Genomic DNA, 14,772 nt, shown 5'->3' with positions numbered 1-14,772 from the left:
AAATCTGATGGCTGCATCCATGTTATTCAGTCTGTCCTGCATTAGCAAAAGCGTGTAAAGAATAAGGCTGTACATTCGCTTTAAAATTCGTATCTTATCCTTTCAATTATTCAGTTGCAATGAAATGAATTTAAGAAGTCAGCATTGGTGGATATCATGTCTAGGAAACTATTGAGACCAATATGGTTCCACTGTTGGCTCCAGATATTTGTGTATGAGTAAAAAAGGATCACTTTGCAAGTATTGAGTGGCTGCTGAATCTGTTGATTTTTACATGACAGATTCCACATTAATGTGAGTTGTATATTGTTTGTCATAGACGATGCCTCAGATTCAGATGTTATAAAATGGGTAGTTTGCACTCAATTATTCAAATGGATTTGATGTCTTACCCATGAATTTAACTTTTGAAAACCTATTCATAATACTGTCTTTTATTACATTTGTTGTTTTCTTACCCAAACTCAGTTCTCCTAATACTGATGTTAGACATTCTCTATCAATTGAATTATATTCCTACTTAAAATCAGTGAAGGAAATAATATAACTCTTTGTTCTTCAGTTCTGATATGCCATAATGTTTTTGAGGTGCAGTATTTGTTCAGAATATGATCTACCCTTTCTGGACCCTTCCTGTTGTGGTCTAATTGTGGCTCTGTTCTGTTTAAAAGGACTTTTCAAAGAATCTTATGAGATATATCCAGCAATTTTATTCCTCAGCAAATGTTTAGGTCTGTTTTGAAGCCTTTGTTGTGAAGAGAGTGGATGAGACCTTTTTTCCACTCTACTGGGATTTCTTCTTCTTCTTCTCAAATTTAATTGAAGACACTGAAGGGATTTAATGGCTTTTTTAATATTTTTCACATAGGTAGCCACTATTTGATTTTGACTTGGTGCTTTATTATTGTTTCATTTTGAAACTTTGTTCTAATTATTCAAATGTTAGTGGTTTTGAAACTGGTTTATCAGAATTATTTGGAGTGAATACAAATTTTTCGAAAATAGGTTCACAGTGCAAGAGTTTCTCAAAGTATTCTGCTAATATTTTACAATTTTCTCTATTGTTGGTGGCAATGTTCTCATTAGCATCTCAAAAATGAAGACTTGGTGCTTTATGTTTTGACAGTTTTTGCTTGAAAATTCTGTGGAAGCTTTATGTGTTGGTTTTGGTAAAGTCTACGTCAGTTTGGTAGAGAGTTTTGTTTCCACGTGCCTTATTAACCTTTTTTATATTATTTTCTGCCTTTTCGTAACTGTAGTGCAGTTTAATCTGTGTTCCTCTGTTTTTTGTGATTTACATTGTTGCCAAGCCTGGTTTCTTGTTGCAATGTATGTATCACACTGCATTGACCACTATGTATGTGTTCTGATTTTATTTTGGGGTGCTATTTGTTCAGGTTTGTTAAGTGAGATTTCCTTGACATTTTCCCAGCTTTGAGTCTGGATGTTTTCTGTCGCCTATGCAAAGTCACCTGAACATAATATGTTTTTCGTGCTGTGTTTCTGGCCTTTAATTTGTTTTATTTTGCATTTTCTGTTAAGGGTGAGTTTAAACTTGTTTTTCGACAGATAATGGTCCAAGTTTTCACCCTTAAGCACTCTAATATTCAAAATTTCTTTGCATAATGTCAACTTATCACTAATTGCTACACAGTTAAGTGGGAATTCCCCTAAATTGGGATTTGCGGATGCACATGTTTTTTGTTCTGTAGATTTAAGAATTAGATTATGTGGTTGTCATAGTTCTATTAGTCTGATGCCATTTCTTTTTGTTTTATAATGGGTGGTATGGTTTCCTACAATTTCATTATACTTTTTCCTTTGCTAATCTGTGCATCAATATCTCCAAGGGTGACATTTGGAATAATCCTTCCTGCAACTGCTCTATTTTGATCTTCAGCAGGCTGTGGTCTCGGCTTCATTCATAAGGCACACTGTATCTGGTGGCTGCTGAGCTGATTGTACGGAACACTGCCTGTAAGTGATGCAGTTCATCTGCTAGACTGTCGTTGTAGTGTGCTTAGGACACCTTCTCGTTGTGAAGCAGTATTAAAGCTGGAGGCATCAAGTACAAATCTTTATGTGTCGATTTATGGTAGCCATTGTGTCCTAGTGTACCATCTGGTCTTCGCTTAACGAACACATCCATAAATTGGAGTTCGTCGTTTTGTGCTATCTCTATCGTGAATTTGGTGTTCTGGTGCATCGAATTCATCTGCTCCAGGAAGTCTTGTAGATGACGTCGACCACATCGCCAGACTACGTATGTATCGTTTACACATCGAAAAAAACACGAGGGCTTGTAGACTGTTGACTTCAGGGCTTCTTCTTATATTAGATTAGATTAATACTAGTTCCATGGATCATGAATACGATATTTCGTAATGATGTGCAACGAGTCGAATTTTCCAATACGTGACATACTTAGGTTAATTTAACAACATACTTAAGTTAATATAACAACTTTATTTTTTTGTGTTTTTTTTTATTTTTTTAATATTTTTTTTTCTTAATTTATATCTAAAAATTCCTCTATGGAGTAGAAGGAGTTGTCATTCAGAAATTCTTTTAATTTCTTCTTAAATACTTGTTGGTTATCTGTCAGACTTTTGATACTATTTGGTAAGTGACCAAAGACTTTAGTGCCAGTATAATTCACCCCTTTCTGTGCCAAAGTTAGATTTAATCTTGAATAGTGAAGATCGTCCTTTCTCCTAGTATTGTAGTTATGCACACTGCTATTACTTTTGAATTGGGTTTGGTTGTTAATAACAAATTTCATAACAGAGTATATATACTGAGAAGCTACTGTGAATATCCCTAGATCCTTAAATAAATGTCTGCAGGATGATCTTGGGTGGACTCCAGCTATTATTCTGATTACACGCTTCTGTGCAATAAATACTTTATTCCTCAGTGATGAATTACCCCAAAATATGATGCCATACGAAAGCAATGAGTGAAAATAGGCGTAGTAAGCTAATTTACTAAGATGTTTATCACCAAAATTTGCAATGACCCTTATTGCATAAGTAGCTGAACTCAAACGTTTCACCAGAACATCAATGTGTTTCTTCCAATTTAATCTCTCATCAATGGACATACCTAAAAATTTGGAATATTCTACCTTAGCTATATGCTTCTGATTAAGGTCTATATTTATTAATGGCGTCATACCATTCACTGTACGGAACTGTATGTACTGTGTCTTATCAAAATTCAGTGAGAGTCCGTTTACAAGGAACCACTTAGCAATTTTCTGAAAGACAGTATTGACAATTTCATCAGTTAATTCTTGTTTCTCAGGTGTGATTACTATACTTGTATCATCAGCAAAGAGAACTAACTTTGCCTCTTCATGAAGCCTTCACGTATTGGCCATCACTGGTGATAATGGGCAGCCAATCGCTACTCCATCTGTTTGTTTGTAATAATTTCCATCGAATACATAGTAGGTTGATGAATGCATGGATCCAAACTGTTTCATTAGTTGTGGCCCAAGCTTTTCTCCTATGAGGCTTATGGAATCTTTCAGAGGTATCGTTGTAAAGGGAGATACAGCACCGAAGCTCGCCATGAGATCTTACTGGCCCAGTCGGACTGCTATCAAGTGTTTCGCTAATTCATATTTTGGTGAATCCTTGTTACTAACAACTTGATGAAGAGGTATTTCTCGCTTGTTGTCTTTAGATAGTCCATAAAGTCTAGGCGGTGTAGCTGCTCGTGGACGAAGTTTCTTCACTGTAATCTTGTCTCGGAATATGTGTTGGACAAGGTTGATGGTTTCTCTCTTCACTATGTTGGTGGTGGTGGTGGTGGTGGTTAGTGTTTAACGTCCCGTCGACAACGAGGTCATTAGAGACGGAGCGCAAGCTCGGGTTAGGGAAGGATTGGGAAGGAAATCGGCCGTGCCCTTTCAAAGGAACCATCTCGGCATTCGCCTGAAACGATTTAGGGAAATAACGGAAAACCTAAATCAGGATGGCCGGAGACGGGATTGAACCGTCGTACTCCCGAATGCGAGTCCAGTGTGCTAACCACTGCGCCACCTCGCTCGGTCACTATGTTGGTAAGATATTCTTCGTATGTGTTGATCCCTAATAGGTCATACAATTTTTACTGTAAACATGGTGTGGTAGCAGGACCATACAATTCCCTCTGTCTGCTGGGAGGATAACTGTCTCAGCATCTTCTTAGAGCCACGTAAGTGGTTTTCTCTCTTCCTTGTAGATGTTTTGCTTTGGTGCAACGGCCCTGGTAAGTGTATGGCATGTTCTACACTGTATTTCTTCTGCTGCATCCTGTGGAAGTCCCATGATGGACTAATAAATATGGACAGTCGTTTTCAGTTAAGGAAGGCCTGGGTCCAAGCCTTGAGCATGACCAAAGCACAGTGGCAGTCTACGGGGATGTCCGTTCCTGTCATGACAACAGAAGAGGGCACATAAGCATTGTCGCCACGCTAGCAGAGATCCATGTCTGGCGCTGCCTGTGGCGCTACTGAGAACCCTGGATTGAGGGCCAATGTCGCACTTCCCCCACCACCGCACCAGGCCCACACCCAGATATGGCCAGATGAAGGATATCAAGGCGGTACCCAGCAGATATCACTCATGTTTCACTCCTGGCCCAAAAGCCAATGATTATGTCCGTTTGGATGTCATATAAATTGCTTCACTGCATCAACAGCTGCACTGTTTTCCATGTCCCATTGACACCCGTTATATATCCTGCACTGCTAATGCTGCTACCTGCTGTGTGAGAGTGGCTATTGCACCCTGGCACCGAACATAAGCGATCACATTAATGTTACTGGACTGTCCACATACTGATAAGTCCCCACAACAACAACTGATAAGTTCTCACAACATTGACTCGAACACATGAGGGTACAAGCGAAATCCACATAAATATATAATATATGACAATGAGTATATTCAGTGGAATGTGAATCGTATCATTATTTTAAAGTGTACTACTTAAGGTACTACTATTGATAGTTACCAGACTCATTAATTTGCAGAAGAAGGCAAAATTAAAAAAATAATACTCTTGGGTATCGTTCATGGCCTATCCTTAGTAGTCACCCCAACATGGTACACGGAGCTGGTGCAGATAGTTTGATTGTGCAGTCTTTTAGAGTTTCTGGTATGGTCCTGGATTCGTGATGTCTTTATGAAGATAGAGCGAAGTTATACTGAATGAATTACTGAATATTTTCTCATCAGACCTGGGACTAATGGAAAGAGCGGAGACAAGCAGAATAATGTTATTGTACATCCGATTAGAAAAGATTTAAATAGGAATTGATTAATAACATGAATTTTGTATGTAGTGTACACCACTATGTCCGCAATGAGGTGCAAATAACTGAGAAGTGAAGTATGACCAAAAGCTTGCACTTCTCAGGAAATATTAAACTGTGAAATGGTCAAGTACGTAACCAGCTAATGTGATGAGATAATCTTCTTGAGGTTGAAGCTCTTCTGTCCATGTTTACTTACAAATAGATTTGTTTTTGGAGAGGGTCTGCCTTGACTAAGACACAATTTTTTTTATTTTGTTTAACACTTGCATCAACAGGGACATAGAAGAAGATGAAACATTACTTCTCTATAAATTGGCATAACTTTCTACCAAATGATAAAGATGGAACTATAAAGAAGTTGATGAGCCATCGTGACAGGACCTATATACTTGAAGATTATGCAATAATGAACCAAAAGGCATCAAGTAAATTGTCTGTAGGAACTGCTGACCATATTGCTATATTAGCACTTAAAAATTGGTGGCCTGTCTATTTTAAATACTCTTACCTCTCTGAATCAAGCATGGGAAAATTTCCCCTTCTAAATGGATGAGTTTTGAGTATTATGGACGTTAACATTGGCAAGTGAAAACAGAGCAGTTCACTGATGGTGCTGTCCCAGAGATATTTAATCTCCTTTACAGCTTCACTAAGGATCCTGTTCTTCCCAGTGAGTTATCATATCCTTAAAAATGGGTGCCTATAATTGCGAAAAATATACAAGATATGTTGAAAGTAAAAAGGTATATTCCACCTCAGTATATGGATTTTATGAGCAACAGCAAGAGTGGCCAATAGCAGGGGAACACACAATGATGATGATGATTAAGAAGATTAACTTGTTTTTGTGTTTTGCTGCAGCATTGTTATATGAAGTGCAGCTTGAGCTCAAAATGTGAATAAAACAAAAGGAGTCACCTTTGAGTTTGCGTTTCACCATATTTACTGATTTTGTAATAAAATCTACATGTTTTCAAATGTAGCAGTCATTTATCATAACTAATAATTGTTCATTGGAGAAATGTCATGAGTCTGCAAATTTTAAACTTACTTTCATGCTGAACTGTAAACTACAAAATAAAAATACACAATGCTACACAATGCTTCAAGACATTTAAATACCAATAAATATATAAATGGTTTATGCTGTGGGAAGTTTTGCTCTCCCTTTTAAAATTTTACTTTTGTCATTCATGACTTTTTTGGAACGATCAAGCCAATTACATGGTAGGTTGGGAGGTGATAAGTTGGTTGTGAGTTGCCAAAGCCAGCGATGTGAATGCTTAATAATGGTTATGGTAAAAGACTGACCTGTTGCGTTACCTAATGTTTGTGTTAGCACTATACATAACGCCATATTTGACGAACCTTTCCTCATAAAAACTAAACTTGGAAGGTAAATTCAGAGAATGTATATTAGATCATGGACATGCATCCGACGAGTAGTTGGATGCATATCACATGGCCTATGAGAAATGAAAGAGCGTGGAGGGCTCTACAACGTGACTTTTACCTTAAAAGGAAATGTTAAAGTGTAAGAATATAATGAAGATAGAAATATTTATGTATTTTGCAGTTTTTAATAGGGTCATGTTTTGGGAAGGTAGCTTGTATTTGTTTCAAGATCTGTGTGTGAGGATCTGTAAATGAATTTCTGCCTGAATGTAATTCAGATATTTCAAACGCCTCTGTGATGTTATCTATGCCTACAATAACTCTAAAATCATAGATAACTGATAGTGGTATACTGCAGTGTTGAATATTCTTCCTCCCGAGAAATTTTTTTAGATTGCTGTGTTGTATTCTGTATTGATGCCTTGCGCATGCAGTTTGAATAGTTACGCCACTGTAATTTTCACAGATTAAATGCTCATCGTTTTGCGAGACTAATTGAAGCATTTGATACTACCACCATGAAAGCAGCAGACATAAATGGTTCTTCGAATGCAATGTTCGTAACCACAACAATAATTATAGTTATTCTCGTGACAACACGTTCATTGACTTTGCGAACTTAGCATCAGACTATCACCTTTAAGCCTAGACTAGACTTCGAGCTATTCTACATATCTGCTAAAACCTATAACAAAAAACTAATTCTGACTAAAAACTAGCGTTTGTATTCTATTTGCGCACATATGCCACATGCCACTGCTTAATTACGTCAGGGTAAGTTTTGTTACAGCCCCCTCTCTCCCGAACTCAGGGGTGTAGAATTTCAGAACGACCGAGAGGTATGGTTTGGAAGAAAGGGATGACTCAAGCCGAAGCTTCCAGAGAAACACAGACAAGTGTGTCACTGACTTTGTTACATCCAAGATACACAGCGGACCTTCTGCTGAACTCGACGATGGCGGCGCACACTGTGCCTATCTCGGAATCTGCGCGTTGGCGCCCGGCCGCCCAGCCTTGCGGGCGGAGCGTTCCTTCCTATACACGACACGGCTATGTGGCCGCCGCCTACGTTAGTTGCGTCCGATAGCCCCGATCATGGCTACTACCGTAAGTGTGAGTCGGGGACGGCATGTAGAGCGCCGAAAGGAAGCAGTTGACCGCCGTCGTTGTAGTGAGCTTTAAGGCCGTGTTCAGACATGGCGATAATCGCGCTGTTACAGAATCTCGCGGTGCCCGGTCGGGTTCTATTTACCTGAGTATCGTCGTAACGGTTCACACGTAACCGCGCGGCTAGTCCAATCGAGCGGTAGCCGCATTTCAACAGCCGGAAAATAGAATCCTATGAGATCGTTTAGTTTTGTTGCGGGCACCGTGCGGTTCGGACGTCTCAGTGCCACAAGCTTGCAATGGATCGCTTCGACACTAAATTATTTATTGATGAAGTTGAGACACGACCTGCATTATGGGATCTTCAGAGAGATGAATATTCTAATAAAACTGCCAAAAATCAAGCTTGGCAACAGTTGGTGGATATATTTGGAAATTATGAAGATACATTGGGAAAAAAATATTTTTGGTAAACAGGTGTTTATTGAACAAAAATGAACTTACAAAGAACGTACATAGAATCATAATTTTGTATCTAGCCACACAACAAGCCCGTCATTCACAAAGGAATCAGTGAATTTATCTCTAACATTCAAAGCTGAAGTGTCCTTCTTCCTGCATGCTACGTATTTAGATTACTCATTGATGCAGTATATAAAGTATCTTCATACTTTTTACCATCTCTAATCCTCACAAAGTTGTGCAGTACACAACAGACTTTTGTTAGGAGGGGAAACTAGACCGGCGTCACCCCGAAGTACTGTTATCCAAGATGACGGCGATGACGTCATCCAAGATGGCGGCTTTTGGCGGGAAGTTTGAATTTTGGAGGGAAAATAGGTCAATTGGGCTACCTCCACTAACCTAACCCCCTCCACTCCCCTCCCACAGAAAATGGCAGGAAGCTCAAATTTCATCAGGACAATGCAATACACCACGGCCACCTCTGCTAATCTAAGAAAATGGTGGGAAATGAAGGGCACTTGGGCTACCCCCACTAACCTAAGCCATCTGACCGCCACCTCTTCCTAGGGATTGGCAGGGAAGGGACTCGGCCTGTGCTGGATGTAAGTCTTTATTTTGCATGCAGTCTTTACTTAAACAATTGGAGGCAGTACCATCATCTAGAGCAGGCTGTTCCAACCGAGCTCCAGGGAACTGGAGCGCTCACTGCGCCAGCTCAGAGCCCGCGTGGAGGGGGAAAGCGAACTCACTGCCCCCTGGCCGCATGCAGCCGCAACTGACGCAATAATCCGTGTTCAATGACAACTACGACTAGCTGCAAGAGCCCTGTACCTCTATTGTAGGATGCCTTTCTATTCATTGAGAGGGATGGTCGTCCGCAGTGTCTTGTATGTCATAAAGTATTTAATTCTGCGAGGAGGTCAAATATACACCGAGATTATACACGTCTTCACGCAGTCCATTACGATCAGGTAGAAGACTTTCAGCGCCAAAATTATTTTGTACAGATCGTTACATTGCACTGACAATTAAACCACACAAAATTTGTCTACAGATTATCAAATACATACAAGACTCACAAGAATGCTGGTCGCCAGGAACATATTTACCAGTGCAACTGCAATCAAATATTACGATTGCTGCTACAGTCTGACACCGATCAATATATAGGTAATATCTCCTCTTGATGCCTGTGATTCTGGAATGAATCTCAGTATTTATAGCGCACCTAATTTTCCATGTACAAATCTCTCTCATACCTTTGCAGTTATCAATGTGCTGAATCTTTACACCCCTCACAATAAGGACACCCACTCATATTCTCTGATCATGCCACAAAATAAGCCACAGTAGCTTTACACTTCAACATATACGCATTTTAGACAAACAGTGCAGTTATCTTTTGTATCTGTACAGCGCCCAAAAATATTATGGTAATCCTACACTCACACCGGCTATATGTCCCGATTTTCCTCAGTCCTAGAAAATTATGTAACAAAGTCTTCGAATTAGCGCTTCTGGAATGTGGTGCATCTTACCAAATTTTCTCAAACAAGTGTTATGAAGGACAGGCGTCCGGCACTATGTGTGATAATGAATGCTGCACCCGTGGATGTAAAGCTTGGAGAGACCTCACCAATGTGGGTCGGTGTACTGTAATCAACATCACTATTGATAGAGCAACAAGGAAAATGCGAGGGTACGCTTAGGGGTGCCGATGAGGGGACATCCTGCAAAGTGGCCTACAGATCTTCAAATACAGAAGGGCTCTTACTCAATTACAGTGCTCTGCCACTGAGGGTGGGAGGTTGAACACTAGAGCGTGAAACCAATCTCCGACCTGGCAATATACCACCATGTACCATGTCAATGTAGTAAACATATAATTCGTATCCTACACCACACAAAATCGCCCCTTTTACATCATTCATATAACTACCGGCTGCCAGACACTTGTACATATACAGCGAAGACAGACAGCATAAGCACACGCACCATAGGTATACTCCTCGCTGCACTAGATATTTCCTATGAGGTCATCCACTCCCAACACACGACAAGAGCCCTCTCAGTGGACCAAAGTCACTCTCTGACCTGTTCCACAAATTTGGGGTTGGCACAAACATGTTACTGTTTCTGGTCCGGACCTGCTTGCTTGCTTGGTTTTCTACACCCATCTCCAGACTCGGGGATTAGAAGAACACATGTATTTTCGCATGGTTTGCCATAATATTATACCATTTAAGCGATATAATTCGATATCAAGCACATAGCAGTATCCTACCGATCGCTTGCACAACTTAACTCTGAAGATATAGACTGAAAGTTATTTCTCTACAAACCCCAGACTTTAGCAAGGTGGAGCGTGCTGTAGACCACTAAGTAACTAGAAACGTATCCCATCTGCGAAGACCTTCACGTGAGAACTCAAAAAAATAGAGGAAACTGATATTTCCACCCATGAATACTGATGTCGGTGATGTAGCAGATTCCAAATCACCCATATCATTTACAAAGTGAAATAAGGTCTTTCTCATATCTAGAGAACCAGCAAACATATCTTTCACCTGTTAGATGCACACACCACAACCGATGTTCCCTAAACTAAGTGAAAGTGCCACATGCACAGAAGCAGTCAACCAGTACTCTTCACACCAATCCCTAGGAAGAGGTGGCGGTCGGATGACAGGTTAGTGGAGATAGCCCAAGTGACCTATCTTCCCGCCATTTCTTAGGTTAGTAGAGGTATGTTGCATTGTCCTAATGGAAATTGCACTTCCTGCCATTCTCTGGGAGGGGGGTGGAGTTAGGTTAGTTGAGGTAGTCCAATTGACCTATCTTCCCGCCATAATTCAAACTTCCTGCCCAAAGCCGCCATATTGGATGATGTCATCAGATCACATCACGGCAGCCATCTTGGATAACGATACGTTGGGGCGAAGTCGGCACCCTCTACTTTTATTATGTCCTCAGCTAAGTCTGTGTTTACATTTATAGGCCTATAAAAAATTCGACACTTGTTTGACAGTATGCTGAAAGTGTACTCTATGTAATGTCTGGCTCTCCATTTTTCATATGCTAAACGCTTCCCTGCAGAGGGTCGCATTAAATTTTCTGTTAAGCCAAGAGCTTCATCTCCAACTATAATGTAGGGCAGTGTTTGGATCTACATAAGATATTGGTTTGGGTTTTGGTATATTCAATGATTATTCTACAAGTCTTTTGTAAAATATGGAACTTTTAAATATAGTGGAATCACTGCCCTTACCATAAGCTTAGATGTCATTGTAAATAAAACACTAGTTTGAGTCACAGAGTGCTAAAAGCGCTATAGAAAAGAAATGTTTGTAGCTACGATACAACGATCCAGAATCCATAGGCTTTTTAACACGGATATCCTTGCCATCTATGGCGCCAATACAATTTGAAAAATCTACATGTCTTTCAAAGTCTTCCACTAATTTCTTCCACATATCTGGAGTCAGTTCAGGCATGACTTCTCGCACCAATTTTTCCCACAATATCCTACATACTTCACAGACAATTCCTGTTACTGTAGAATTTCCAAGGCTGTTGTGGTAGCTAATATCTACAAATGAACAACCCGTCCCAAGATATCTGAAACAGTGATATTAATAATGTATTATTTTCAGGTTTATTGCTACAAAAAAAATGGAAAAACATACGTGATTGCTATAATGAGAAAGTCAAAACAGCTCCTTCAGGTTCAGATGCTCGTAAACGATCACAATCTATGTATTTTTGAAGACTTTCTTTCCTTCAGAAAAATGTAGACACCAAAGCAAATACTGCTAGTATAAAAAAACATCAAGGTGAAAGACAAGAAAGGCACTATGAAGTTACTAATGAGGCAAGTGAAGCCAATAATGGCGCCAGTGAAGTCAATAAAGAGACCAGTGAAGTCAATAGTGAGATAAGTGCAGTCAACAGCCGGCCGCTGTGGAAGAGCGGTTCTAGGCGCTTCAGTCCGGAACCGCGCTGCTGCTACGGTCGCAGGTTCGAATCCTGCCTCGAGCATGGATGTGTGTGATGTCCTTAGGTTAGTTACGTTTAAATAGTTCTAAGTCTAGGGGACTGATGACCTCAGATATTAAGTCCCATAGTGCTTAGAGCCATTTGAACCATTTTGCAGTTAACACTACAAAATCCGCTGAAATGCGTGTAACCAAGTGAAAGAAAACGCAGATTACGACAGAAGACCGAATCAGTGAATTAATACAAAAAATATCCAGCCAAGAAAAAATTTGGAGAAAGGACTACAAGAAAACAGTTTTCGAAACAAGATGATGATAAACTTCTTTGCAATGCAATGAACTTAAGAAGGTACCAGAAAATAGGCATTTAGCAAACAAAATTGAATTGCTCCAGGTGATACAAAGAGGTCAAGTTTCACCACCCTCGCTTCTCAAGAATTCTCAGAAGATTATACCTAACACAGCATACTGGCATAATCAACAATATTGAAACAGACAGGGATATTTTACTACACCCGAATCAGCCTCAACAGTCATAGTACCAGCATCACCGTCTCCTGCATCCCAATACAGCTCTAGCTCGCATTCTTCTACTTTTGTTAACAATGTATATGCTGGTAATGATGAATAGCAGTAAATACATATCTTACCTCAAAGTTATTACGAGTTTTTCTTTCGATGACATGCTTAATCTCATGTGTGTTTCAGAACTTGAAATATGTTCCCTGACTAACTGATGTAGCTCGTCAAAATAATTTATTGACATTCTCAAATAGTCAAAGAATTTTTCTCCATAGATCCTTAATGCAGGATACAATGTTACGAATTGGCCATGTACGAGCCGATCACTTAGTATAGAATGCACCCCATACTGCCTTTTTCTTACTGTAGCTCTCTTTTTTTATGAGCAACCAGAGTAAGCACAGTGAACGACTGTACCTGCTTAGTTGTTTGTGGTATCAGGTAATTTTGAACTACGTCTGTAAGACGAGGATCGCTCTGTTCGCCACTCTCGCTAATCACGTGCCCCTGGTAATTTACTTGAGATGTGCAAAATTGCACTCGCTCACATTTAACGTCAAACGTGCCGATCTGAGTCTGCTAAAGACATTCTCCAAACGTCTCAAATGTTCTGGCAAATCCTCTGAATAGACAATTACGAAGGTAATCCCAAAAGTAAGGTCTCCTATTTTTTATAAGTACATAGGCCTGTTTATTTCTACAATGGTTTACATCAATTTGCAGCTTGAACATTTAGCTATTTTTCGTCATAATCACCATTTCTGTCGATGCACTTTTGTAGACGCTGTGGCAGTTTTTGTATGCCCTTGTCATTTCAGCTCACTGCCATGCTGTTCAGAAAGTTATGAACCTCTTCTTTCACCTCGTCGTTGGAGCTGAATCGCTTTCCAGCCAAATGTTCTTTTAAACTAGGGAACAGGTGACGGTCACTGGGCGCGAAGTCAGGACTATAGGGTGGTTGGGTGATTTATGTTCCACGAAACTGTTGCGGGAGAGCAACGGTTTGCTGAGCGCTGTGTGGGCGAGCGTTGTCATGGAGAATGTATATGCCCTTGCTCAACATTCCTCTTCTCTGGTTCTGAAATGGTCGTTCGAGTTTTTTCAGAGTCTCACAGTACCTGTCGGCGTCAATTGCGGTTCCAGCGATTCAGCTCCGACGACGAGGTGAAAGAAGAATTTCATAACTTTCTGAACAGCATGGCGGCGAACTGGTATTGTAAGTAGGCTATTTAGATTTTTATGTTGGTAACGCCACGTAGTGCTCTGTATGAAAATCGCTGACTGCACTGTGGGCAGTCTGTGGCTGGTTGGAATCATTGTTGGAATATTCGCTTGTGTAGTGTTGGGCAGCTGGATGTGAACACCGCATAGCGTTGGGTAGTTGGAGGTGGGCCGCCAGGAGTGGTGGATGTGGGGAGAGAGACGGCGGAATTTTGAGAGTGGACGATCTGGATGTGTGTCCGTCAAGAAAAGGAAATTTGTAAGATGGATGTCATGAATTGATATATATATATATATATATATATATATATATATATATATATATATATATGACTTTTGAACACTATTAAGGTAAATACATTGTTTGTTCTCCATCAAACTCTTTCATTTGCTAACTATGCCTATCAGTAGTTAGTGCCTTCAATAGTTAGAATCTTTTATTTAGCTGGCAGTACTGGCGCTCACTGTATTGCAGTAGTTCTAGTAACGAAGATTTTTGTGAAGTGATTCATGAACTTATAGGCTATTGTTAGTCAGGGCCATTCTTTTGTAGGGATTTTTGAAAGTCAGATTGCGTTGCCCTAAAAAGTATTGTGTGTCAGTTTAGTGTTGATCAGAATAAGTAAAGAGAGAAATGTCTGAGTACATTCAGTTTTGCTCAGCTGTTTGAAAATCAAATAACGTAGAGGCTTTCCAGCACTGTCATTTATAAATTTTTCTAAGGGGATGTTTCAGTATGACATGGGCATACAAAAACTG

The sequence above is a fragment of the Schistocerca serialis genome, chromosome 3, assembly GCF_023864345.2.
Source record: "Schistocerca serialis cubense isolate TAMUIC-IGC-003099 chromosome 3, iqSchSeri2.2, whole genome shotgun sequence".
Taxonomy (NCBI): domain Eukaryota; kingdom Metazoa; phylum Arthropoda; class Insecta; order Orthoptera; family Acrididae; genus Schistocerca; species Schistocerca serialis.
Note: the sequence above shows the minus strand (reverse complement) of the source record.